The following is a 25,416-nucleotide window of genomic DNA, read 5'->3' as shown; positions in this document are numbered from 1 at the left end:
AACTGAACCCAAACCATCAGATTCTACAAGCAAGCACTTTTAGCTCCTGATCCATCTTGGCAGCCCAAAATTAAAGTGCTTTTTTTATTTACAGGGTAGGGTCTCACCCTAGCTCAGGCTAACCTGGAACTTGCTCTGTAGTCCCAGGCTGGTCTTGAATTCACAGTGATCCCTATAACCTTGCCACCCCAGTGCTGGGATTAAAGGCATGCACCATCACACCAGGCTTCAAAATTGAGTTTTTTAGAAACTATTTCAGCATTTCATTCATTTCCTTACTTATTAGTTTTTTCAAGGTAGGATCTCACTTAAGCTCAGACTGACCTGGAATTCACTATGTAATCTCAGGATGGCCTTGAACTCACAGTAGCCCTCCTAACCTCTGCCTCCTGAGTGCTGGGTAAAGGTGAACACCACCACGCCCGGCTCCAGCACTTTTTTTTTTAATTTTTATTTATTTATTTATTTATTTATTTGAGAGTGACAGACACAGAGAGAAAAACAGATAGAGGGAGAGAGAGAGAATGGGTGCGCCAGGGCTTCCAGCCTCTGCAAACGAACTCCAGACGCGTGCGCCCCCTTGTGCATCTGGCTAACGTGGGACCTGGGGAACCGAGCCTCGAACCGGGGTCCTTAGGCTTCACAGGCAAGTGCTTAACCGCTAAGCCATCTCTCCAGCCCCCTTTTTTTTTTTTAATTTTCAGCACATTTTTATTTGTTCCTAAATACTTTAAAATTTTTTCTGGGATGGAGAGATGGCTTAATGGTTATGCACTTGCCTGTGAAGCCTAAGGACCCCAGCTCGAGGCTCGATTCCCCAGGACCCACGTTAGCCAGATGTACAAGGGGGCGCATGCATCTGGAGTTCGTTCGCAGTGGCTGGAGGCCCTGGTGCACCCATTCTTTCCTCTATCTGCCTCTTTCTCTGTCTGTCGCTCTCAAATAAATAAATAATTAATTAAAAAACCAGCTACACCCTTTAAAAAATTTCTTTTTTTCCATTGTAGCATCTATTTATTGCTTCAATGTTGAAAAATGCTGATTTTAGTATATTTAGATCATAGTGAACTAGATAACTTAGTTCAAACAGGCTTCCAAATAATCTCCTTAGATTTTAAGGTAATCATATCTTCAAATGGTGACTATACTCAACCATAAAGTCTTTCAAGTCCTGACTATCCTTTATTCTAGAAGACACTTGGATATTCTATTCAACATTTTCGCTACTTAAGACCCAGGAGGCTTTTCTTTCATGTGAGATTTTATGGGTTGGCTCTCTCTAATGCCTTCAAAATTTAGGTCCTTTCAAATTCCCTCTAATAGAAATGCCTATGACTTTGAACAATTCATCAGGAAATATTTTCATATTTCATTGTGATAATTTAAGGTCAGCAATGTTTTCTTCCATTCAGTGCATGGGCTCTATTCCTTTCTGATATTGCTACTAATTTTACATTAAGTCTCCTATCTTCCTTTATCTTATTATCATTCCCTCATCTTTAGCCTTTATAGTTTGGAAAAGATTTCACAAATTTGTCTTTCGGCAGCTTTCTAATACAGAGTTCAATTTGGCAGCTCTGGTTTTCATGCATTCAGAATCTTAAGACTGCTCTTTTCATTGCTCATACTCAGCTTGCACAGCTCTGACGACAACTTAATGATCTGCTATAACAACCAAAACCTCAACTGATTATTACTAGGGAAATCTAGCAGTTTAGTCTGGATTGGAGGCAGGGGTAACTGGGAACTGGGGGACAAGGCGACATGTTTTAGATAGGCTTCTTTCTGGGGAGGTGCTATAATAAACTCTGGATCAATGAGCAGTATTCATAAAGCACCAATTTTTCTGGTCTGAGAAGCAAGAATACAGCTTAAGTACTATGCCTTTCAGGGCCATAAGCCAAGAGCTTTGCTCAGGTTAAAGATGCTTTCTCAGAATGGATCTCTCACCCTAGGCCCATCAACAATGCTGCCTAGCAGTTATTCTAGGCTTGCTGGTGAGCAGTACCAAATATAGTTTCTAGTACACATGTATGTTTGGGGGGGGCAGATTTGTGGGTTTTATTTGATTTAGGATCCACAGATATCTACTGGTTTTTATTTTGGTTTTCTGAGGCAGTGTCTCAATCCTAGTCCAGATTGACCTAGAATTCACTCCTCTATAGTCCCAGGCTAGCCTTAAACTCATGGTGATCCTTCTATCTAGCCTCCCAAATGCTGGGACTAATGGTACCACCATGCCCATTTTCTAGTACTATTTTAAAAAATCTTTCATTTTTGCTTATTTATTTGAGAGAGAGAGAGAGAGAGAGAGAGAGAGAGAGAGAGAGAGAGAGAGAAAATGGGCACGCCAGGGCCACCAGCCACTGCAAAAGAACTCCAGATGCATGCGCCCCCTTGGGCATCTGGCTAACATGGGTCCTGAGGAATTGAACCTGGGTCCTTTGGCTTTGCAGGCAAATGCCTTAACCGCTAAGCCATTCCTCCAGCCTCCTACTGCTATTTTTTTCCTGGTTGTCCTGGAATTCACGCTGTAGTCTCAGGGTGGCCTCAAACTCATAGCAATCCTCCTACCTCTGCCTCCCTAGTGCTGGGATTAAAGGTGTGCGCCATCATGCCCAGCTCTCTACTACTATTTTATTTTATTAATTTTTTTTTTTTTTTATGAGGTAGGGTCTCACTTTAGCTCAGGCTGACCTGGAATTCTCTATGTAGTCTCAGGGTGGCCTCGAACTCACAGTGATCCTCCTACCTCTGCCTCCCAAGTGCTGGGATTAAAGGCGTGTGCCACCATGCCCAGCTTTTACTACTATTTTTAATGGGAAGTTAAAAGTGTGAAGTTTGGAAGCCATACTTATTCTGCTATTTTCTCCAACACTATTTGCTATTATTAGGACTATATATTATATAGCTTATTATTTTTAATCAATGCTTATAGGTAATATTTCACAATTTCTACCCTCACCAATTCAAAGGTACTTATTAGTACTTCACCATCCCCCACTACAATCATTGAAGTGTAAGAAATAAATGCTGGGCTGGGAGATGACTCAGTGGTTAAAGTCACCTGCTTGCAATCCCTATAGGCCCTGGATCCATTTCCCAGTACCCACATAAAGCCAGATGTACAAAGTGACATATGTGTTTGGAGTTCATTTGCAATGGCAAGAGGCCCTAGTGTGTGTTTTCTCTCTACCCCATGCCCCTGCAAATAAAAAGCACTTCTTTTAAAAGAAAGAAATGCCACATTAACATCATTCCTTCCCAGGGAATCTTCTACCAGGATAGGTGTGATGACAACAGCTTCCTGAAGGATCAATTAATACATGCTTTAATTTTAGAAAGCAAAATAGCCGTGGGACTGCATAGTAAATTCCAGGTCAGTCTGGGCTACAGTGAGACCCTACCTCAGAAAAAAAAGAAGAGAAAAGGAAGAATTAACAGTGACACAAAGAAAGCTGCCCTGAAAGACTGTACAGCAAGTGCCAAGTTCTTAGAGGAAAAGACGACAGATTTCCCGAAAGGGCAGAGGAGTACAGGTCTTGCTGGGCATCACGGCGTGCACCTCTAATTTCAGTGCTGGGGAGGTGGACACAAGCTCCTGGGGGCTCACTGGCTGACTAGTCTAGCTTAATTGGTGAGCTCTAGTCCAGCAGGAAGCCCTCTCTCAGTAAATGGGGCCAACCTAGCTGAAGAGCAACAGCTGCTCACAGCAGAAGTCTTACTGCCCACTGCTCAGGGTTTTTAGAAGTCAGCTTTCAAAATGGCAGAATTTTCCTTCATCATACTGGTGGTTCTTGTCTGTTTTCTTGTGCACACAATCCAAAACAATGGTTTAGAACTCATGTCACTTGGTTCACAGGTACCACTGGCTGAGTATTTCTTTTTAACAAGGTAGCCAACAGACTGAAGTACAGTGAAGTTCAAGATCAGGTCATGCTCACTGGCAGCCACGGCTTGAGATGTGAACTGCAAAAATTGCAGTAGCACATTGGGTTGGATCTCTGAGTTTTCCACTGAAGACAGCCAACTTTATAAGGAAGGCCATGTGATTCCAGAATGTGCTGGATGTAAATTTTGAATAGACAATATGTTAAGAGCATGATTTGGGGCTGGAGAGATGGCATAGCGGTTACGTGCTTGCCTGTGAGCCAGTTCAAGGCTCAATTCCCCAAGACCCACATTAGCCAGATGCACAAGGGGGCGCACGCATCTGAAGTTCGTTTGCAGTGGCTGGAGGCCCTGGCGTGCCCTTTCTCTCTCTCTCTGTCGCTATCAAATAAATAAATAAATAAATAAATAATTTTTTTTTTAAAGGAGCATGATTTTGAAACTTACCTGGGTTTCATTTTAAACATTTTTTATTTGAGAGAGAGAGAGAAAAAGGGTGTGCCAGAGCCTCCAGATGCATGCATCACCTTGTGCATGTGGCTTATGCAGGTCCTGGAGAGTCCAACAGGGATCCGTTGGCTTTGCAGGCAAACACCTTCATCGCTAAGCCATCTCTCCAGCCCCATTTTAAACATTTTCTAAACCCAGTTATCTCACTTAACTTGAGAGCTTCGGAGGCTAGATCGGAGTCTGTGCCACGCACTGAAGCTCAGGGTTAGTGTAGCCTGTGTGGCCAGGAGGCCGTGTTCCTGGGGGAGATGAACTGTAGCAGCATAGCCGAACCCTCCTTGTCAGTATTGACTCAAAGATGTCACCACTGGTTACCACATAATTGGTGTTCATGGAAACTTTCTGAAATGAGGCAGAACTGCTTGGTTGCCTTTTTCCATGTAACTTAAACACAGGAAATAAAAATAAAGTAATAGTTGAGGGGAAAAGAATGAAATGTGGAAAGCAATCAAGGATGACATCTGAATGTACCAACAGTACTTTATAATATAAATAAATATTTCACAGGTTTGATAGATAAAACTCAGAAGAACTACCGCACAGCTTTCCAAAGCCTATAGTAATTGTCTTGGTAGAGGAGGAGGTCATTATCTTTGAAAAGTATAGAATGGTAGAGATTCAAGGTTTTTGTTTGTTGCTACACTCAAAAACAGCAGTGCAAGTTCATAAAGTGAGCAATAAGCATTTAATCTGTACTGACAAGTTACCATGGACAGCTAACAAGCAGACAACAGTGGAAGTAGCCTTCTCCAAAGACTATAATACTCTATGTGACAGATCTGACCAAAACAAAAAAAAATGATTTAAAAATTTGCCAAAGACAATGACAGCTTCTCTTTTACTGGATAAGCCATGCTGCATTCACCCTCATAAATATGGGGCATGCCTTTAAACCCAGCATTTGGGAGGCAGAGTTAGGAGGATCACTGTGAGTTCAAGGCCAACCTGAGACTACATAGTAAATCCCAGGTCAGCCTAGGCTAGAGTGAAACCCTATGCTGAAACACCAAAAAAAAAAAAAAAAAAAAAAAAAAAAAAAGATTAGGTCCAGTGCTCTCCATTCCAAATGACTTTCTTCACATAAAAGGAATTACACAGAACATCTAATTTAATCTAGAAATGATGCTCTCTCTCAAAAACTGATGCTTATGGTACAGAAAACATGTAACTTGAACACCAAAAGGGAAAAGGGTATGCTCTCCAACTAGAGGAATATGTGAAATAATTTAGTCTTTCTAAGCTTTTACTGCTTATCCTTAAAAGGTAGTAGCCATGGAATACTACAAAATAATCTAATCCCAATTGAGTACACATAGAATAATAATAAAAACATAAAACTGAAAATCTCTCTCTGACATCAATATAATAAAGCCTCTTTTAAAAAAAATTCCAGGGCTGGAGAGATGGCTTAGTGGTTAAGGCACTTGCCTGTGAAGCCTAAGGATCCAGGTTCAATTCTCCTGGTCCCACATAAACCAGATGCACAAGGTGGTGCATGCATCTGGAGTTTGTTTGCAGTGGCTAGAGACCCTGCATGCCCATTTTCTCCCTCTCTCTGTCTCTAACAAACAAATAAAAATAAATCTTAAAAAAAATTCCATTGGGCATGGTAGCTCATACCTATAATCCTAGCAATTAGAAGGCTGAAGTGGGAGGATCAACATGAGTTCAAGACCAGCCTGAACTACAGTAATGCCTCACTTCAAAAATTAAAAAAAAAAAAAAAATCACATAATTAACTGTCAGGTCAGAAGTAAATCAAAGGAGATTCCAGAGAAAACCATGGATTTTTCTATTGCTGTTACTGTAAGAATCCTGAATATCTGTGGCAATAAAAAAATCAGTATTTAGTGCAATTTATTTTTTTTTTACCACTAAACTACCTTAAAATAAACGTCCTCTCATGCTAGAGAGATGGGTTTACCAGCTAAGAGCATTTCCTGTGCAAGCATATGGCTTGAGAAGGCCTAAGGGTTCCAGCGCTAGGACTCACATAAACAGTTGGGTATGGGCACACACGTGTGTTGGCAACTCCGTCCCATAGGAAACAAAAAATGGAATTGCCGTGGCTCAAGGGAAAAAAGGGGAAGGGAGCAAGTTCTAGGATAAGTAAGACCCCAGCTCAAATAAGAACAGGCAGAAGAGGGTTAGATCAGAACACTGGCATTCCCTTCAGGCCAAAACAGGGAAGTACACCACACTACAGGCATGAACATTTCATGGGTGCATACATGCTAACACACACACATGCAATAATAATAATACATAATAAAGTAATAATGGAAATAAATAAAAAATAAACATTCTCTTTATGGTTGGTAGGTTTGTAGCAGAATCTCATTCTACCTTGGGATGGCCTCAAACTCATGGTGATTTTCCTACCTCAGGCTCCTTAGTGCTTACACTTAAAACATCAAGTATGGCTCTCTGTATGGCTTAAACAAAAAATTAAATCTCAAAAGTAATGTTGAGTTTTAAAAGTAAGCAAAGACATGCATGTAATCCAGCCCCTGACTTATGATGGTTTGAATTAATTTTTTAATTGTACAGTGGTGTAAAAGTGATACATTCAGCATAAATTGGATTTACAATTGTTATCTTCCCTAAATGACTGAGAGATGGGATGATACTCACTCATGATGCTGTGAAATGGCAGCAGGCCGTAGCTTATCATTAGCCAGGGGGTTACAACGGTAAGCAACAAATACTCTCCAGCTGCCAGCATCTTCTGAGTAACTGTTTTTACATCCCATCATATCAAAAAGCACCCATCTGCATACACGACACACTCAACACTACTAATGTAAGACTTCCAAACATGCTTAATGTGCTTTATGTAATCTAGATACCAATTCTTCATTAGATATATGATTTGCAAGTATGTTCTCTCATTTTCTAGGTTGCCATTTTACACTATTGATAGTTTCCTTGGATGTAAAAGTTATTCATTTTGAGCAAGTCTAACATTCATTTTCCTTTTTTTGCCTGTTGTTTTAGTGTAATAGCCAAGAAATTGCCAAATCCAATGTCATTAGGTTTTTCATCTGTATTCTTCTAAGTTTTATAATTTTACTTCTTATATTATATTCAGGCTATGTTGAGCAAAGTTTTGTATACAGTCTAAGGGTCCAAATTATTTTGCATGTGTATGTGTGTGTACTCATGTTTGCATGTATGTGTAGGCACACTTGTGTGGAGGGTACACTTGTGGGTGGGGAAACATGCACATATGTACACATAAGCATGAGGACCATCAGTCATCAACAGGTGTCTTCGAATCAGTCACTCTCCACTCTATTTTTTGAGACAGGGTTTCTCATTGAATCTGTCAGCTAGACTAGTCAGTGAGCAAGTCTCTGGGATCTTCCTCTTCAGTGCTGGGATTAAAAGCACATGCAGGGCAGGAGAGAGAGCTTAGTGGGTAAGGCACTTGCTTGTGAAGCCCAAGGTCCCAGGTTCAATTCCCCTGTATCCACATAAGCCAGATGCACAAAGTGGTTCATGCCTCTGGAGTTCAATTGTAGCAGCTGGAAGCTTTGGTGCATCCATTCTCTCCCTCCCTCTCTCTCTGTAGCTGCCTTTCTCTCTCAAATAAATAAATAAATAAATAAATAAATTTTATAAAAAATAGCACATGCTGCCACACCTAGCATGAATGGTTTTTATTGGCTGAAGTAGTTTTCTTTTATCCCTAGTTTGATAATTATCATGAACAGATGTTAACTCTTGACAAATTTCTGAACCAATTGAGGGTATTACATGATTTTTGTTCTTCATTAGACTACTGCTTCTGATGACAGATTTCTGAGGAGATGGCTCAGTGGGTATGAGCGCTTGATAAACAAACATGAAGACCTGATTTTGATCCGTAGTGCTCACATTAAAAGCTGAGCACAGCTGCAAATGCCTATAATCTCAGCTTCCATGGGGTAAAGAAAGAAGGATCGTTGGGGCTTGCTGGTCAGCCAGTCTAACTGAAAAACAGCAAACTCCAGGCTCAGTGAGAGACTGCCACAGGGAAATAAGGTGGGGAGCAAAAGCGAATGGACACATGATATCCTTTACTGACATGTCACATGTGTGCACATCATACATCACACACATGCCAAAAAAAGAGAATTTATTACCCTCACTTTGCATTGCGTTTCTCTTAATTTTTGTAATAAAATACTTAAAGTAGAATTTAATGGCATATGAGCTTCATGAAAGACATGAAAGTTGAAAGTTCTAAAGGGATGGGAAAAAAAGGATATTGACTAGTTGACTAGATCAGCTTTCAGAGGAAGCATATTTTATTACTAGCTCAGACTAGAAATCATGTCAAATGAAACATAACAAAAATGATCAAGGCAGATCACCACCATATTTGATATCACTGAAGGGTAAGTCAATATGCAATGCAAGCCAATATATAAAACTCATTTAAGTACATTTTAAAACCTACATCTATACTTTGATTATGGCACATAACAATAATTAGGATCTAGCATTACAAAATCAATCCATATTGATTGAGGTAAAAACTGGAAGACTGAAATGCAAAAGAGATTAAGTAGCCTTCATTCAAAAATGTCTTCAGAGGGGCTGGAGGGGATGGCTCAGCAGTTAAGGTGATTGCCTGAAAACCCTAACAATCCAGGTTTACTTCCCCAGTACCCATTTAAAGCCAGATGCACAAAGTGGCATGTGCATCTGGAGTTCCTCTGCAGCACTAGAAGCCCTGGCGTGCCCATTCATGTTCATTCATATCCTTTCTTACCCTCTCCCCTCTCTCTCCTTGGAAATAAATAAATACCTTTTTAAACAAATGCCTTCCCATACTCATTCAACCAAGGCCACTTGACTTTTGACAAAGAAGACAAAAACACACATTGGAGAAAGGATAGCATTTTCAATAAATGTTGCTGAGGAAACTGGATACCACCTTGGCAGAAGACTGAAACCAGACCTTTATCTCACTATGCGCAAAGAAATAACTCCAAATCAAGAACCCCAATGTAAGACCTGAAACCTTGAAGTGACTAGAGAAAAAAGCAGGAAGAACGCCTCAAGACATAGGTTTTAGTTAGGAATGTCCTAATAGGATTCTGGTAGCCCATGAAATAAGACAAACAACATAGAGGACCTCATGAAACTAAAAAGCTATTGTACAGCTAAGGAACTTCTGTCAATTGAATGAAGAGAAACCTATAGAATGTGGAAAAAAATCTTTGCCAGCTATATATCTGACAGAGGATTAATCTCTAGAATATATATGGAACTCCAAAAACTAAGCAAGAAAAAAATCCAATAAAAATGAGCTATGGGAACTGAACCAAGAGTTCTCAAAGGGTTAAGTACAAATGACCAGTGTCCAAGATTTTTCATCATTGGGGAAATGCAAAATTAAAAGTACTTTGACATTACATCTCACTCCAGTCAAAATAGCTATCATTAAAATATCAACCAGGTGTGGTGGCACAGACATTTAACCCCAGCACTCTGGAGGCAAAGGTAGGAAGATCACTGTGAGTTCAAGGCCAGCCAACCTGAGATTACATAGTGAATTCCAGGTCAGCCTTGTCTACAGCAAGACCCTACCCCCCCCCCAAAAAAAAAAAAAATCAAAATCAAATGACAACAAATGCTACAAGGATGTAGGGGAAGAACCCTTATCCACTGTTGGTGGGAGTAAAGTGGTGCAGCCACTATGGAAATCAGTGCGAAGATTTATTAAAAAGTTCAAAATAGATCCACCATATGACCCACCTATACACCACTGGTAGACATATACCCTAAGGACTCATAACTTTACTATAGAAATACCTGTTCACCATGTTTATTGCTGCTCTATTCACAGAAGCTAGGAAATAGAATCAACAGATAGCCAGCAACTGATGCATAGGTAATGAAGATGTGGTACATATTCACAATGGATTTTTATTCAGCAATACAGAAAACTGAAATTTGCAAGAAAATGATAGATCTGAAAAATGTTATATTAAGAGAGGCAACCCAGGTATAGAAAGATAAATGCTGCATGTTCTCTCTCATACGCAGATCCTAGCACTGAATTTTTAGTTCTAGTAAAAGTGGGTACTAGAGGCCTTCCAAGCCACAGGCCCTAGAGGATAAGCTGCTACTGCTGTCTAACGAGATGGATAGCTATGTTGTGCCTATCAAATTGCCCTCTTAATGCTTATGCTCCTATAGTAGTGCTACTCTCACTTTTTTTTTTTTTTTTTGGCTTTTCGAGGTAGGGTCTCACCGTAGCCCAGGCTGACCTGGAATTCACTATGGAGTCTCAGGGTGGCCTCGAACTCACGGTGATCCTCCCACCTCTGGCTCCCGAGTGCTGGGATTAAAGGCGTGAGCCACCACGCCCAGCGCTACTCTCACTTTTGATCAGAGACTCTTCACAATGGTGGTGACTACTGGGGAGATTCAAAACTCATCAAAGTGCTCAGAAGTGACTGTTAAATGCTCAGCATTAAAGGAGACATCCCTATCACACCTGCCAATGCTCAGGAAACACTGCAGAAGATGGGGCACAAAGAATGTAAGAGCAGAAGATGGTGAGGAGTGCTTTGGAATATTGTGTGCCAGACAGAGGTGGCTGTTGCATTCATGAGCTCACAGTGGTGCTGGTTACTGAAATAATATTGGTTCCATCGACATATCATCATAGATAACAAAGAAAGACAGAAAGGAAGGAAGGAAGTCAGGAAGAGCAGGGAGAGGATAAAGAGAAGAAAGAAAAGAAAGACATCAAAGAGGTTCAGTGGAAGGGATATAGGGAAGAGGGTACAAAAGTGTGATGGGAAGGGGTTTGATCAAAATCCATTATATACATATTTTAAAACTCTCAATAAGATGTTTAAAAATGTCTTCCCCTTTCCATATGTTAACTGAAGAAGTAAAGATTCAAGGACTATGACATAAACCAAAGCTCTGAGGGTCAAAACTGTATTTTATGCAATTGCCATTTTCTTTACCAGTGCTGATAAATGTTATTAAATCTACCCTTTTGACATAACATTAGCGTTTCAATACAACCCAGAGTGGCCCAGCTTCAATATCCTATCTCCTGAAAATAGATGTTGCTGCCTTGACTTGACTCAGAATTCAAGTTGCAGCAGCAGGACATTATTCTGTTCTATTCTGTTGGCACATTTTAATTCATTTTGTAAACTAACAATTTGTTTCTATTCTATAAATCTACAGAAAAATGTCTGTAAGAAGGGAATTTCATTTTGTTCAGCTGACAGTGATGATCCCTTGCGGAAGGGGCCAACTCAAGCAAGACTGAAGCAGATGCTGGGAGTCTGTTTTCCTGTCTATTAATTGCTTTTGTGACTAGCTTGTACCAGCTCCAACACCCACCTGGTAAGCAATAGACAGATTGAAACAGCCACAGCTCAACAGCTTAAGAATTACAAGGAATTTCCCTTCCTCCAACAAAGCCCTACTGGGGACAGAACAGCAAAGAAGGAGAAAAATGTCAAGAGTACATTAACAGTGGCTGAAAAAAAAAAAAAAAAATAGAATGTATTTCCTAGCAAAGGAAGGAAAGAATGGACAAAGGACAAATATTTGTTAGTATTCAATAGAAAATGTATTTATTTTTTCATTTGGTTATTCAACAAATATTTTCTAGGATCACTACTACAGCAGCAGCACATAAAATAAACTGTCAGGGGCTGGAGAGATGGCTTAATGGTTAAGGTGCTTGCCTGAGAAGCCTAAGGACCCAAGTTCAATTTCCCAGAACCACGGAATCCAGATGTACAAGGTGGCATATGTGCCTAGAGTCTGTTTGCAATGGCTGGAGGCCCTGGCATACCCATTCTTTGTCTAATAAATAAATTAAATAAATAAAAATATTGCTTAAAAGAAATAGACTGTCAGGCTGGAAGGATGGCTTAACAGTTAAGGTGCTTGCCAGTAAAGCCAAAGGACCCAGGTTAAATTCCCCAGTACCCACGTAAAGGTGGATGCACAGGGTGGCTCTGGCACACCCTTCCTTCCTTCCTTCCTTCCTTCCTTCCTTCCTTCCTTCCTTCCTTCCTTTCTCTCTCTCTCTCTCTCTCTTTCTCTCTTCCTCTCTTTCTCTCTCTTAAATAAATAAATATCTTTTAGAAAAAAAAAAAAAAACAGACTGTCCTTTGTGTCCATAGGAGATGAACATGAAATAAGTATCAAGTAGTGATTAGGTACTAAGAAAAAAAAGCACAGTCATATAATAAGGAGGGTTGGAGTATAGAAATTGACAGTAAGTTGGCAAGAAAAGGTTTATGAACCTCAGTGTTTTATAAGAACAACTTCAAATAAGATCTCAAAGTAATATAGCTATCTCAAAGTCATCACTTGGAAAATTAAAAATATAACTATGACCAATAAACTATTTATAGGAATTTGATTTTAGATGGAAACTTTCAACAACAAAAAAAATCAGTTAAGAAATAATGCCAGGGGCTGGAGAGATGGCTTAGCGCTTAAGCGCTTGCCTGTGAAGCCTAAGGACTCCGGTTCAAGGCTCGGTTCCCCAGGTCCCACGTTAGCCAGATGCACAAGGGGGCGCACGCGTCTGGAGTTCGTTTGCAGAGGCTGGAAGCCCTGGCGCGCCCATTCTCTCTCTCTCCCTCTACCTGTCTTTCTCTCTGTGTATGTTGCTCTCAAATAAATAAATAAAAATTTAAAAAAGAAAAAAAGAAATAATGCCAGGACAGACATTTCAGAACAGATATGTATGACAGTCCTGGACGAATCAGTGCTGGGATTCATACCAAAAACAACAGCATTCTAAGATCAGTATCCAGGCCTGTGTGCCTTAACACTGGCTGAGTTTCATAATAGGACATGCTGAAGCAAAGCATCATGAATGAAACCCAGATTGAAATGAATGGTTCAGGATGCATTTGTCCCAATTGTTGCTTGACCTACTTTTCAGAGAGTCTAGAGAATTTTATTTTATTTTCTAGGTAGGGTCTTACTCTACCCCAGGCTGACCTGGAACTCACTGTAGCTCCAGGCTGGTCTCAAATTCATGGTGATTCTCCTGCCTCTGCCTCCCTGCCACACCCAGCATAGAGATTAAAAAAAAATTATTTTATTTATTCGCAATAGAGGGATGGAAGGAGGAAAAGAGGGCTTCCTGCTGCTTGAAAACAAACTCCAGATGCACACACCACTGTGCATCTGGCTTTACATAGGTACTGGGGAATTGAACCCAGGCCTTTGGACTTTGCAGGCATGACCCTAAACCACTGAGCCATTTCTTCAGCCAAGATATTTTTTAATTTAATATAAATAACATATGCCATAAAAACAAAGAAAATTACAGGAAAATTCCATGTTTAACATTTTTCTAAAAATTTCAAAACAAAATGGACTATTTTGTTTTCAAACAGGTCTTGCTATGTACCCCAAGTTAGTCTCAAATTCATCCTCTGCCTCCTGGATGGGACTGTAGACATGCATCACCATACTTGGCAAGGGTGGTGTGGGGGCGGGCACACGGTTGCCCCAGCGCACAGGTGAAGACTGGAGGACAAGTGCAGGTGTCAGTCTTTTCCTTCCACCTCGAGGAAAGTCTCTGGTTTCCATGTTCACTGCGGCAAGACTCCAGGGGAGTCAGCTGCCTCCACTCCTTTCTCAACCGAGGCACGCTAGGATAACAAGCACCACACTCACTCTCTCTCAACTAAATAAAAATTATAAGCAAGTGCTTTGTCCACTGACCCATTTCCCCAGCCCTCTTGTAGGATTTTTAAATGGAAAAAAAAATTAAGCAAGTTGGTCTGCTTCCCTTCTTTAACAAGCACAAAACACACTTTAGATTCACAAGCATCTATAATAAATGATGCTATGTGTTAAAAATAAAGCATGCCTATTAAAAAAGAATTAGCTTGAGGACAAAATTAGTATAAAGTACAGCACATATGTATGAAAATGGCACAATGAAACCCATTACTTTGTATGCTAACTGAAGAAATAAACATTGAAAATGGGAAAAAGAATTAGCTCATTTTATTTGAAAGACAAACTATATTTTTCAGTTTTGAAAGACGCCCAGATATTCTCCATGTGTTACATAACACTCACAAGACATTTTGTAATGGTGATGTAATGTTAAAATTTCAGAATTTGTTGGGTGTGGTGGGCAGCGGGAGGCAGAGGTAGGAGGATCACAATGAGTTCAAGGCCACCCTGAGACTACATAGTGAATTCCAGGTCAGCCTAGACCAGACTGAGACCCTACCTCGAAAAAAAAAAAAAATTCGGAATTATGGTGGCTGAAGATTTGGTTCAGTCAGTAGTGCTTGCCAAGCATGAGGACTGAGCTCAGATCCCAGCACCCATGTAAATGCTACGTGTGGCAGCTTGTATCTATAACCCTAGTACTGGGGAGGCAGAGACAGGGGATCACTGAAGCTGAAGGGCTAGCTAGTCCAGCTCAATCAGTGAGCTTTGGGGTCAGTGAAGGATATTTTGTCTTAAAAAATAAGGTGGAAAGCAACTGAAGAAGATATCCAACATCAATCTGTGGCCTCTATACACACACATGTGCATTGTACCCATATGCACACACACTCAAAAAACCCAAATTATGCTTATTGCTATTGAACATATACATTCTCTCCACAACAGCAGTTAAGACTCTAGCCAGTCTGATGGGGGGAAAAAAAAAAGGAAGGAAGAAAGAAAGAAAACCAATGGGGATCAAAAGCTTGGGTTTTTTGTTTTGTTTTGTTTTGAGATAGGGTCTCTAGCCGAGGCTGACTTGAAATTCTCTATGTAGTCTGAGGGTGGCCTCGAACTCATGACAACCCTCCTACTTGTGCTAGGACGAAAGGCGTGCACTACCATGGCCAGCCTAAAAGCTTGCTTTAGCTGAGGTACACGCTGATGTGCCCTCACATAAGCCCCTTGCTTTTCAAAAGAACACTGTCTCTAGAAAACTGAACTGGAATATACAAACTCTCTGAGTCCCAGGTTTTCCTCATCAGTAAAATGAGACCAATACCTCCTGCCACACAAGATTCACAGTAATTATTAAATGAAACAAAATAGGGGGGAATGAGGTGATGGAGAGATGCCTTAGCAGTTAAGGCACTTGCCAGCAAAGCCAAAGAACCCAGGATCAATTCCCCAGTACCCACGTAAAGATAGATGCACAATGTGACACATGCATCTGGAGTTCGTTTGCAGTGGCTAGAGGCCCTAGTGTGCCCATTCTCTCTCTATCTGCTTCTCTCTCAAAAAAAATAAATTATTTTTTTTAAAAAAGAAACAACCTAAGTGAAGATCAATGGAATCCAGTCTTATTACTTGATAATCCAGGTGTCAACAAGGAGAATGGGGCTAGAGAGATGGCTCAGCAGTTAAAGGTACTTGCTTGCAAAGCCCGGTGGCCTGGGTTTGATTCCCCAGTACCCAGGTAAAGCCAGATTACTAAGTAGTGCATGCATCTGGAGTTTGTTTATAGGGGCAGGAGGCCCTGGCATGCTCATACGCACTCTTGTTCCGTCTGCCTTCATACTTGTCTGTCTCTGAAATAAAAATTATTAAAAACAATACAAAAAGACTGAAGGTAAGCATGTGATAGAAAACAGAAAAATGTGGTATTGTTAGGAGTTGTTAGAAGTTAATATAAATGATATTTACCTATATGCAAAAGCTCAAGCAGTTTGCTTGAGCTTGGAATTAAAAAGATGACAGGAAAGGGGGCTAAGATCTTGCTTAAGTTCTAATTGTGAAATATCTTTCATACAGTACTTTCACATTATCTGTTCCAACTGATCTCCATGGTAAGATAATTAATTTGGCTCATGAAAAAAGTCTAAGGTCCCAAGATCAGCTAGCCCAATTAATTATAACTATGACTAAAACCTATGACACTTACACTGTGTGTCTCTTAAAATAGAGATGGAGAGTGGAACTCCATCCACTGGAGAGATGGAGAAGGGATGGAAAGAATGAAAGAGCCACAGGGTGGAGAGTATTTTGGAGTACTGTACTCCAGACATGAACTGACTGGTGCATGCTCATGACCTCAGAGTGAATGTTGTTGCAAGACCTGTACAATATTGACCCACAAACGTCACACAGATGCTAGAGGAGGACAAAAAGCACAAGACATCAAAATAGAAGGACTATTTCAAAAAAAAGGGGACTATATCCCTGATACTGAAAACCTACAAAAGAGATAGTCATGAGCCCTAGGGATATAATATCTGCTGGTTATCTGGCTAAATGTATATACTATGCTCACCAAATAGCCCAGGGAAGCACTTCTCTTAATGTTCATACCCATATATTAATGTTACTCTCACTTTGGTTAGAGAAGCTTCTCTTTTCGGGTGGTGGTGACCTTGGGATACTCAGAAGGCACCAAGGTGCTGAGAAGTAACAGAGGAGTGCTCTGCATTGAAATATCTCTATCACACCTTCAAGGGCTCAGGTGGTTCATTGTGGAAGAGGTGGAGGAAAGAATGTAAGAGCCAAAGGAAGGGAAGACTCTTTACAACATGCTCCTCCAGACACAAAATGGCTTGGATATTCATGACCTCACAGTGCCTGACACTACCTATACAAGACCATCATAATAGGAGGAAAAGATCATGACATCAAAATACAAGAGAGATTGATTGAGAGGGGAAGGGGTGTGATGGAGAGTGGAGTTGCAAAGGGGAAAGTGGAGGAAGGAGGGAATTACCGTGAATTATTGTTTACAATTATGGAAGTTGTCAATAAAAACAATTTTTAAAGGAGGTTTAGTGGACCAGTGTGGGAAGGGAGACAAAAAGAAGACAATATGATGGGAATTGTGATCAAATTATAGTATGTACATACATTAAAATTCTCAAAAAACCAGACTGAAAGTTTTTCTTACTCATAACCTGACTAATATAAAGAAACAGGTTTTAGGCAGCAGTCATTTTTTTATTCAGTTAATAATTTTTAGTCTTACAGATGCTTTAGTCTTAAAGATGCTTCCATCCTTTTATTTTTGACAGAATCAATCAGCTTAACACAAAAACATTCATAATAAATTAAGTTTCCAAAGAAAAGATTTTTAGACCTTTTTCCCAAACTAAAGCCTCAATTAATATTGGCTTAGTACAAGGTAAGAAGAATCATTTTAATTCTGTTGTTCATAGATTATTTCAACAGGATAGCTCAAGTACTGAGTTACTGGATATTTTATCATAATCAAAAAGACCATTATTTCTATCATTAATGGCACTAATACTCATATACTTTAAAATTATTTAATCAAGCCTTCTTAAATTGTCATTTCTTTCTTTCATGCACAGAATTTTCAAGACAACTCTTCTGCAAATAGGTTAATCAGTTCTTGTCCTTAGTTAAGATGAGTTTCATAAAATAATTATTTTGCAAATGCTGTACTATTATACAGCTGAAGGGACAGGTAGATTGGAAAAGTGATTAAAAGAAAAGAATTCAAGTGGAAACTTGCCAACTGAACAATACAGGATTTAAATAATGGTCACATTTTTTGTAAGACTGCATGTGAACAATGTTAAGAATATATACACCTGCTTGATGTGTGTGCAAAGCTGTCCAGGTAGGAACAATTACCTGATCTGTCAAAAAAAGAGCCTGGTGCTCACTTCAGCAGCACATATACTAAAATTGGGACGATCTAGAGAAGATTAGCATGGCCCCTGCACAAGGATGACAAGCAATTTTTTTTTGGGGGGGGGTGTTTTGAGTTAGGGTTTCACTCTGGCCCAGGCTGACTATGTAGTCTCAGGGTAGCCTTGAACTCCTGGTGATCCTCATAACTCTGCCTCCCAAATGCTGGGATTAAAGGCATGCACCATCACGCCTGGCTATGACATATAAATTTGTCAGTATTTTTTTTTTTTAAAGGCCTGAAAAATAGGTAAGGATGAAAAAGTTGGTACTCACAGTACAACACAGAAAACTCTCAAAAGGCCAAGTGAACATCCAGGGGTGGTGACGCACGCCTTTAAACCCAGCACTTGGGAGGCAGAGGTAGGAAGATTGCCATGAGTTCAAGGCCAGCCTGAGACTACATAGTAAATTCCAGGTCAGACTGAGCAAAAGTGAGACCCTACCTCAAAAAAAAAAAAAAAAAAAAAAAAGCCACATGAGTAGTTGAACTTAATGAAAATGTGAGGCAAAGATTTTAAGCAAGGGGATGAAAACAGTAGAGTTTTAGAGAAGTCCTTCTGTTCATACAACCAAAAGACAAATTGAAAAGAATCAAGTCTGGCAGACCTATTAAATTATTATTAAAAGCCAGGCATGGTGGCACACGCCTTTAATTCCAGCACCCAGGAGGCAGAGGTAGGAGGATCACCATGAGTTCGAGGCCAACCTGAGACTACATAGTGAATTTCAGGTCAGCCTGAGCTTGAGTGAGACCCTACCTTGGAAAACCAAAATATACATATATGTTAAAAGTACTGGGCATGGTGGCACACACCTTTAATCCCAGCACTCAGAAGGCTGAAGTAGGAGGATCAATGTGAGTTTGAGGCCAGTTTGGGGCTACAGAGTGAGGTCCAGGTCAGCCTGGGCTAAGACCCTGCCTTGAAAACAAAACAAAACAAATGTAGTGAAAAGCACTACTTAAGAGAGCAAGGTAGAGAACATGGTCCTCTGTGACCACACCTCTCCTCAAGTAGGGAGCAGTGAGGAGCACCAATAGGAAATGCCTTACTGGGTCTCACTTCCAGAGATTACTCTCCTCCTCCCTGGGGCTCAGGAACAACCTGTCCAACTGACACCTGAGTCTATTTCCAGAATAGGTCTCCCTACAGTGTACACACCACTAGGTTTACAGGGGAGGTGTTGAGGAGTGATGGGGGCTGTGTATAAAACGTATATATATTATTTTTAACTTTAAACTAGAGAAGGTGAGCATACTTGTATGCAGATGGATGTGCAGGGTCCTCAGAGGCCAGAGGAGAATATTAAGTATTTACCTCTAATGTTCATCCACAAATACTGCCTTTGAGACAACGCCCCCCCCAGATCCAGATCTATCATTTGTTTGTATTTAATTAAGTTTTATTCACAGGTTTTTGCGTATGTGTGTGTGTGTATGTCAGCGCCTGTCCCACTTTCTGTGGCAGGCTTTACATGGGTACTGGGGAATCAAACCCAAGCCGGCAGGCTTAGCAAGCAAGCACTTTCAACCACAGAGTTATCTCCCAAGCCTGAAGTTGCCATTTTCATGAGCCTCAGTGATTCTCTGGTCTTGGCTCCCTACAGGACTGAGGTTAAAGGGATACGGGGCCATGCCTAGCTGTTTACATGGGAAAGCACAAGGTCAATCAGGCCCTCCAGCCCATGCTTGTGCTGCGAGCATTCTTACCCAATGAGCCATCTCTCCAGGACGAAAGTAATACATTTGTAATTTTAAAAAATAGGGGCTGGGGAGCTAGCACAGTGGAGAAAGCACTTGCCACTGCAGCCTGAATACTGGAGGTAGATCCCCAGACCCCATGTTAAAAAGCTGGATGCAACAAGAGATGGGAAGCAGAGACTCCTGGAAAGCGCAGCAGCTGACAACAGCAGTAGCCAGAACAAAAGACTCTGCCTCAAAATGAGGACTGACCTGAAAGTTGTCCTGATACGCATATACACCTCATAACATTCATGCACCTGAACACACATCACACACACATAAATTTTAGGTACACAGAGATGTTAAAATTTGGAACTAATAATTTTATATCATATTTGTACACAGCTGGATTATTGGTGCCTAGAAACCTAAGGTTACTTATGATATACACTACTGACCTCAAGCGTAAAATTTTAAAATATGTATGCTTTTTAGTGGAGAAAGAAAGAATGGATGCACCAGGACTGCTTGCCCCTGCAAACAAACTCCAAACTTATGAGCCACTTCGCAAGTCTGGTTTTACATGGCTATGGGGAGCTGAACCTGTGCTAGTAGGCTGTGCAAGCAAGCACCTTTAACTGCTGAACCATTTCTCCCAGCCTTTTTATTTCTTTTAATGTTCAAGATAGGAAATAATTCTTTGACAGATAAAGAATATTTTCCTTACAAAGAAAGATAATCAACAGTCAGAACCAATGTATTAGAAAAATCAAAGTAAGGATAGGTATGTCAAACAAATCTTGGTGACAGCATGGTTAAGAACAAAAACCAGAGATGTAGCTTAGCTGTTGGAGGGCTTACCTAGCATGCATGAGAACCTGATTCAACTGCCAGCACTGTAAACCGGGCATGGTGGTTCACGTATAAAATCACACCACTTGGAAAGTGGAGGCGGGATGATCAGAAGTTCGAGGTTATCCCTGGCTACACAGATAAGTCTGAGAACAACTGAGGCTTCCTAAGAACCTATCTCCAAAAGAAAAATAAAATGAGGTGCTGTATTGTACTGCTTTCCTCATTAACATACAGAGATGCATTATCCTCACATTAAATAGAGTCAGTAAGAAAATCACTGTAGGCAAGCACCAGTTGGCTAATGACAAAGAAGACCATGGGCCCATTCAGGCTAATTCCATCCAGCTGTAGGCATAGAAGCAGGAAACACAGGCACTGCTTTTTAATAGCACCCCGATCAGCCACAAAGAAGCAGCTCCTCTGTTTGCACGTTACTTTGGGACAAAGACATGCCAAGTATTAATCGTGTATGCTGAACAAGACCTTTAGAAAGAGTTAGCTGTAAATAAGCAAAGGCCAACACAGAAATCCATTTTACTTTTGCTCCACCAGTCTTTGTATCAGTTTTCATGCATAGGAGAATGGCTGGTCTAAGGCAGGCACTTTAAACAACACACACATACCAAAGGAGGCTATTTGTCTTCCACATAAAATCATTTACATTAGTAGGACACTTTTTTCTCTCCCTACTTTTCTTTTTGCATGTCATGGCTGATGTGGTATATGTACATATGTACAGATGTACACTTCACGTGTGCATGCATCTGGAGGCCAAAGGAGAATGCTGTATATTGTAGTCAGCTTCATGTTGCTGGGATGAACTTCCAAGGAGACAGAGTTTATGAGAGGAAGGGGCTTATTTCAGCTTACAGACCCAGGGGAAGTTCCATCAGTGGCTGAAGAAGCTGGCTCCCTTCAATAGCTCTAAGCAGAGAGAAACCACCAACAGCAGCAAACACCACAAGCCAGCAAGCATACAACCACCAGAGCTCAAAATGTTCTTGTCACACCTTTGGGCTGGAATGAAGATTGACCACCAAACACACACACCTTAGGGGTGGGCTCCAGGATCCACCCCCCACCGCCCCACCAGCCCTGTTGACATATCCTCCAGCTGGAGACCCAAGTTACACATTTAATTTTAATGAAACTCTGAGTCTATGGACCCATACATTTCCAGTATCACATTCTAACTACCACAGGTATCCTCCTCCATTATCACTCATCTGTATGCTTCCTTGAGACAGTTTCTCACTGAACATGGAGCTGCTGTTTTCAACCTGACTAGCTGACCAGTGAGCCTCAGAAATTCTCTGGTGTCCGTTTCCCATAGGACAGGGGGTTACAGGAGTGTGTGGTCATGTCTAGCTGCATACAGGGGTGCTGGGGAATTGAACTCAGAGCAAACAAGGCCCTCTCAGGAACTCATGCTTGCATCACAAACCTGTACCTATTCTACCATCTCCCTAGCCCTTCTGTCCTCATTTTAAGGCAGGATAAAAAGACATGGAAAATTAAGGGGACGCAGGAAGGAAAAAGAGACCCTCACACCAATCTCTTGCCAGTTGAGAATCAAGAATTCGAACACAGGTAACATGCTGAGGTTGCCAAACACAGGTTCAATATTCCTTGTATATGAAGATATTTTCAAAGAATGTTTAAATAGCAACAAAACATGCCTGCAACCTAAGCATGTATGACCTCTTACTCCTGTCCCAGATATAAGCCTTTAAACTCTGTTTGAAGTAAAAACATCTTAACTCCTTGTGCAAACCCTTATAGCCTAGAGGTCTTGCTTATTAGCTATAATCCTATCCAATGCATATCAGGAACTACCCTATGAAAGAAAGGAAAGAGAAAAGGCAAACTATTGTCTGTGTGATGAAATAAGAACAAAAGATGTTGGCAGTGAACTATTATTTCTTGCTAAGGTATTTTCCAAGCAAAATGTCCAAAGTACAAACTGATTTCTTTTACATGTATGGTTGTATAGATGGAGATGAGCTAAAGAATGAACTACTTGTTTTCAAGCACAATTAAGAGGAACTATGAGAGCCAGCAAGTGCTGGATTCCAAAATAGAACTATTTCTCATCCACAATCTCTCCTGGCAGAGAATACTTAAGAGAAAAGTCAAATTCAAGGTGCAGAATGGGAAATCTGGCCCTGGGATCACATGAAACCAAGGGTGTTACATAAAAGTCTTTGTGACCAGCTTCTCCCATGGCTTCTCCTCTTTGATCTTCCCAGTACCTTTTTATGTAACTGTTCATTAAATCTAGATGTCCTTAAGGATTTTTGTCTGCTCCTCTTTAAGTCACCTTTAATATCTCTCTCATAGGCCGGATCTACCCTGAGCCCACAACTTATCCCATGGTCTTGGCACCCCCAACATCCTGGGGTATCCATTGTAACTAGGATTTACCTTTATAGCTTCATGCCTCTCAAGGCCTCTCTGTAGGGTCTCTGACCCTACCTTATGTTGCTTAGCCCCACAGGCTCTCTGGCATCAGGGTGAAATACTTCATGACCCATTCATCTTGCATTTTTCATGCCTCCAAAATCAGTATCATGTGGGAAATGCTGCCAACTTCTGTTCTAAGACTAGGATGAAGTCTAGCCTTGGGCAACAGTAGTAGCAACCTCTATATGCTGACCACAGGGAACAGGGAATTCCTTTAGCATTCTCTCTTCAGGCCTTTTCTTCTGAAAAAAATTCACGTGCTTACCACAGTGAGCATTCAATAGATTGGACCTTACCCTCAGAACATCTTTCCTGTTGTTCCAGGGCAGAGTAGGTTTCTCTTTAATAGTGTAATCAATTCCCTTTGCAATTACAATATAAGTGGCTATAGCCTCTGCTCCTTGGACTTCAAATTTGACCACATATCTTTTTATGTCAAGCTTCACTTTTTTAATATCTTTCTGCTCTTCCATCATAGATCTGAATAACAGCAGGTAAGAGAAGCAATAGCACAAACTCAGTGTTTTTCTGCCTTGAAATTTCTCCTGTCAAACACATGAATCCATTATTTTAACTTCAATTTCACACACGTTCTCAGGCACACATGGGATACAGCCTGTTTCTTTGTCAAAATACCACACGGACAGCCTCTAGCCCAGTTCTCAGTGAAGTCCTTAGCCTTCTCTGAAACCTCACAAGCTGAGCCTACACAGTGCACATTTCTTTTTAACTTTCTTGTCTTTCAAACTTCTACCAGAATGGCCTCCTCCTGTAAACCAGTTCTCAAAGACTAAGAAGCACATGGTCAAGCTAAGTACATCAACAATCCCTCTTTTGGTGTCAATTTTCTGTGTGTTACTTCTCATTGCTAGGAACAAATACCTGACCAGAAGCAACTTACAGAATGAAAAGTGTGGAATTTGGTTTATAACTCCAGACAGTAGTGTTCACCATGGTGGAGAAGGCATGGAAGGCTGGAATGAGGAGCCATAGTCACCCCAGCAGGCAGGAGCAGAAGGCAAACAGCAATGGGGCTGAGTTCAAAATTGTCAAGACCTGTCCTCAGTGGCCCACTTCCCCAAGCAAGGTTCTACCTTCTAAAGGTTCACATCCTTCCTAAACAGAGCCACTAGCTGGAGGTTAAATATTCAAACACATGAGCCAAGGGAATTTTATATTCAAATCACCAAAATTATTCAAACCCAACAATTAAAGAACACCTACTCAGTCGTAAATGTGGAAGGCCCTATGCCAGGGCTAAAAAAAGGGACTTCCCTCTTAAAGCACACACACACACAAAGGAAAATAAGTAAAGAACTGGAATTTGTAACTGAAGGTAGAATGCAGTGGTAAATTGAATCCTTGGATGGGGGCAGACAGATAAGATAGGCAATAAGCAGAACAAAATAAATACCTTTTGCTGGTACAGCAAGTTTCTTTGATGTAAGTAAATTCAAGAATTTTAATATAGTACTAATATAGTTATTATATGTAGAACACAAATTTATCTAGATGTAATAAAGACTTAAAAAATTCATGAACCAGTTCTGGGCAAAGAATGACTTAAAGTTAGAAGAGTTAGATATTGAAATGATATTATTAAGCAGCAGAGGAGCCATTTTTAAGTCACAAAACCTCTCGGAATTGAACAAAAGAGACTTCTGACCCTACCTAACCCAAAATCAACCTTGACTAGATGAACATTCAGAGAACCACCAATAAACAATCCAAGAGTCTATAAGATCTTTTGCTAAAGCTAGCCTAAACCTCTGTATGGCTTCTAAAGAAGGCTTTAAACCTAGAACAAAAGTCTTAGAAAGGACAGAGGAGTTGTGAACCCATCTAGTTGGGAAATCATAAAACAATAACAGTAATTTCAAAAGAAGTCAGAAGGCCCAGGAAGTTTACACTGGCTCCAGTACCTGCAAAGATACTATATCAGCACAACTGCTGATTCCTTCACAGAATCATCATCCCTGAAGAAGTTACACAAGAGAAACGGAGATCTGTGGGAACACACCACGGTCACTAGGACTCATTTTGATTTGGCAGGTATGGAAGAGTGGCTGTGGCCTGAGATAAGAACCAGCCCAGCACACAGAAGAAAGACCAGAGAAAGAAACACCAAGGTTCTATTTTGCTTTCTTTGTGTCCTAGTACCCATTTGCACACAACCTGGCCCCATATGGACATGATTAAAAACATGACCTCAGGTCATCAGGAAAACAACCAGGTTCTGAGAAAAACTTTGGCTACAAACTAACCTCCCCTGGCTGTTGCTTCACAACCCTCTTCTCCAAAGTAACCCTCAAGACTGAGCACCTGTATCCTGAGGAGTGCCTCCTCCTAAGGCAACTTTCTCTCAGGAGAAA

The 25,416-nt window shown here is 40.7% G+C and overlaps 1 protein-coding gene and 1 non-coding gene across 3 annotated transcripts in view; one reads left to right on the top strand and one right to left on the bottom strand.

Annotated features, from left to right (window-relative positions):
• Peak1 (pseudopodium enriched atypical kinase 1) overlaps positions 1–25,416 on the bottom strand; it is a 286,254-nt gene that overhangs the window by 208,929 nt on the left and 51,909 nt on the right. The gene's annotated exons all lie outside the window — the stretch shown is intronic.
• Positions 18,010–18,117, top strand: LOC123464209. The gene has a single exon (XR_006639447.1). It is a non-coding gene; the product is annotated as a U6 spliceosomal RNA (small nuclear RNA).

The sequence above is a fragment of the Jaculus jaculus genome, chromosome 10, assembly GCF_020740685.1.
Source record: "Jaculus jaculus isolate mJacJac1 chromosome 10, mJacJac1.mat.Y.cur, whole genome shotgun sequence".
Classification (NCBI taxonomy): Eukaryota; Metazoa; Chordata; class Mammalia; order Rodentia; family Dipodidae; genus Jaculus; species Jaculus jaculus.
This window is presented reverse-complemented; position numbering and strand designations above follow the sequence as displayed.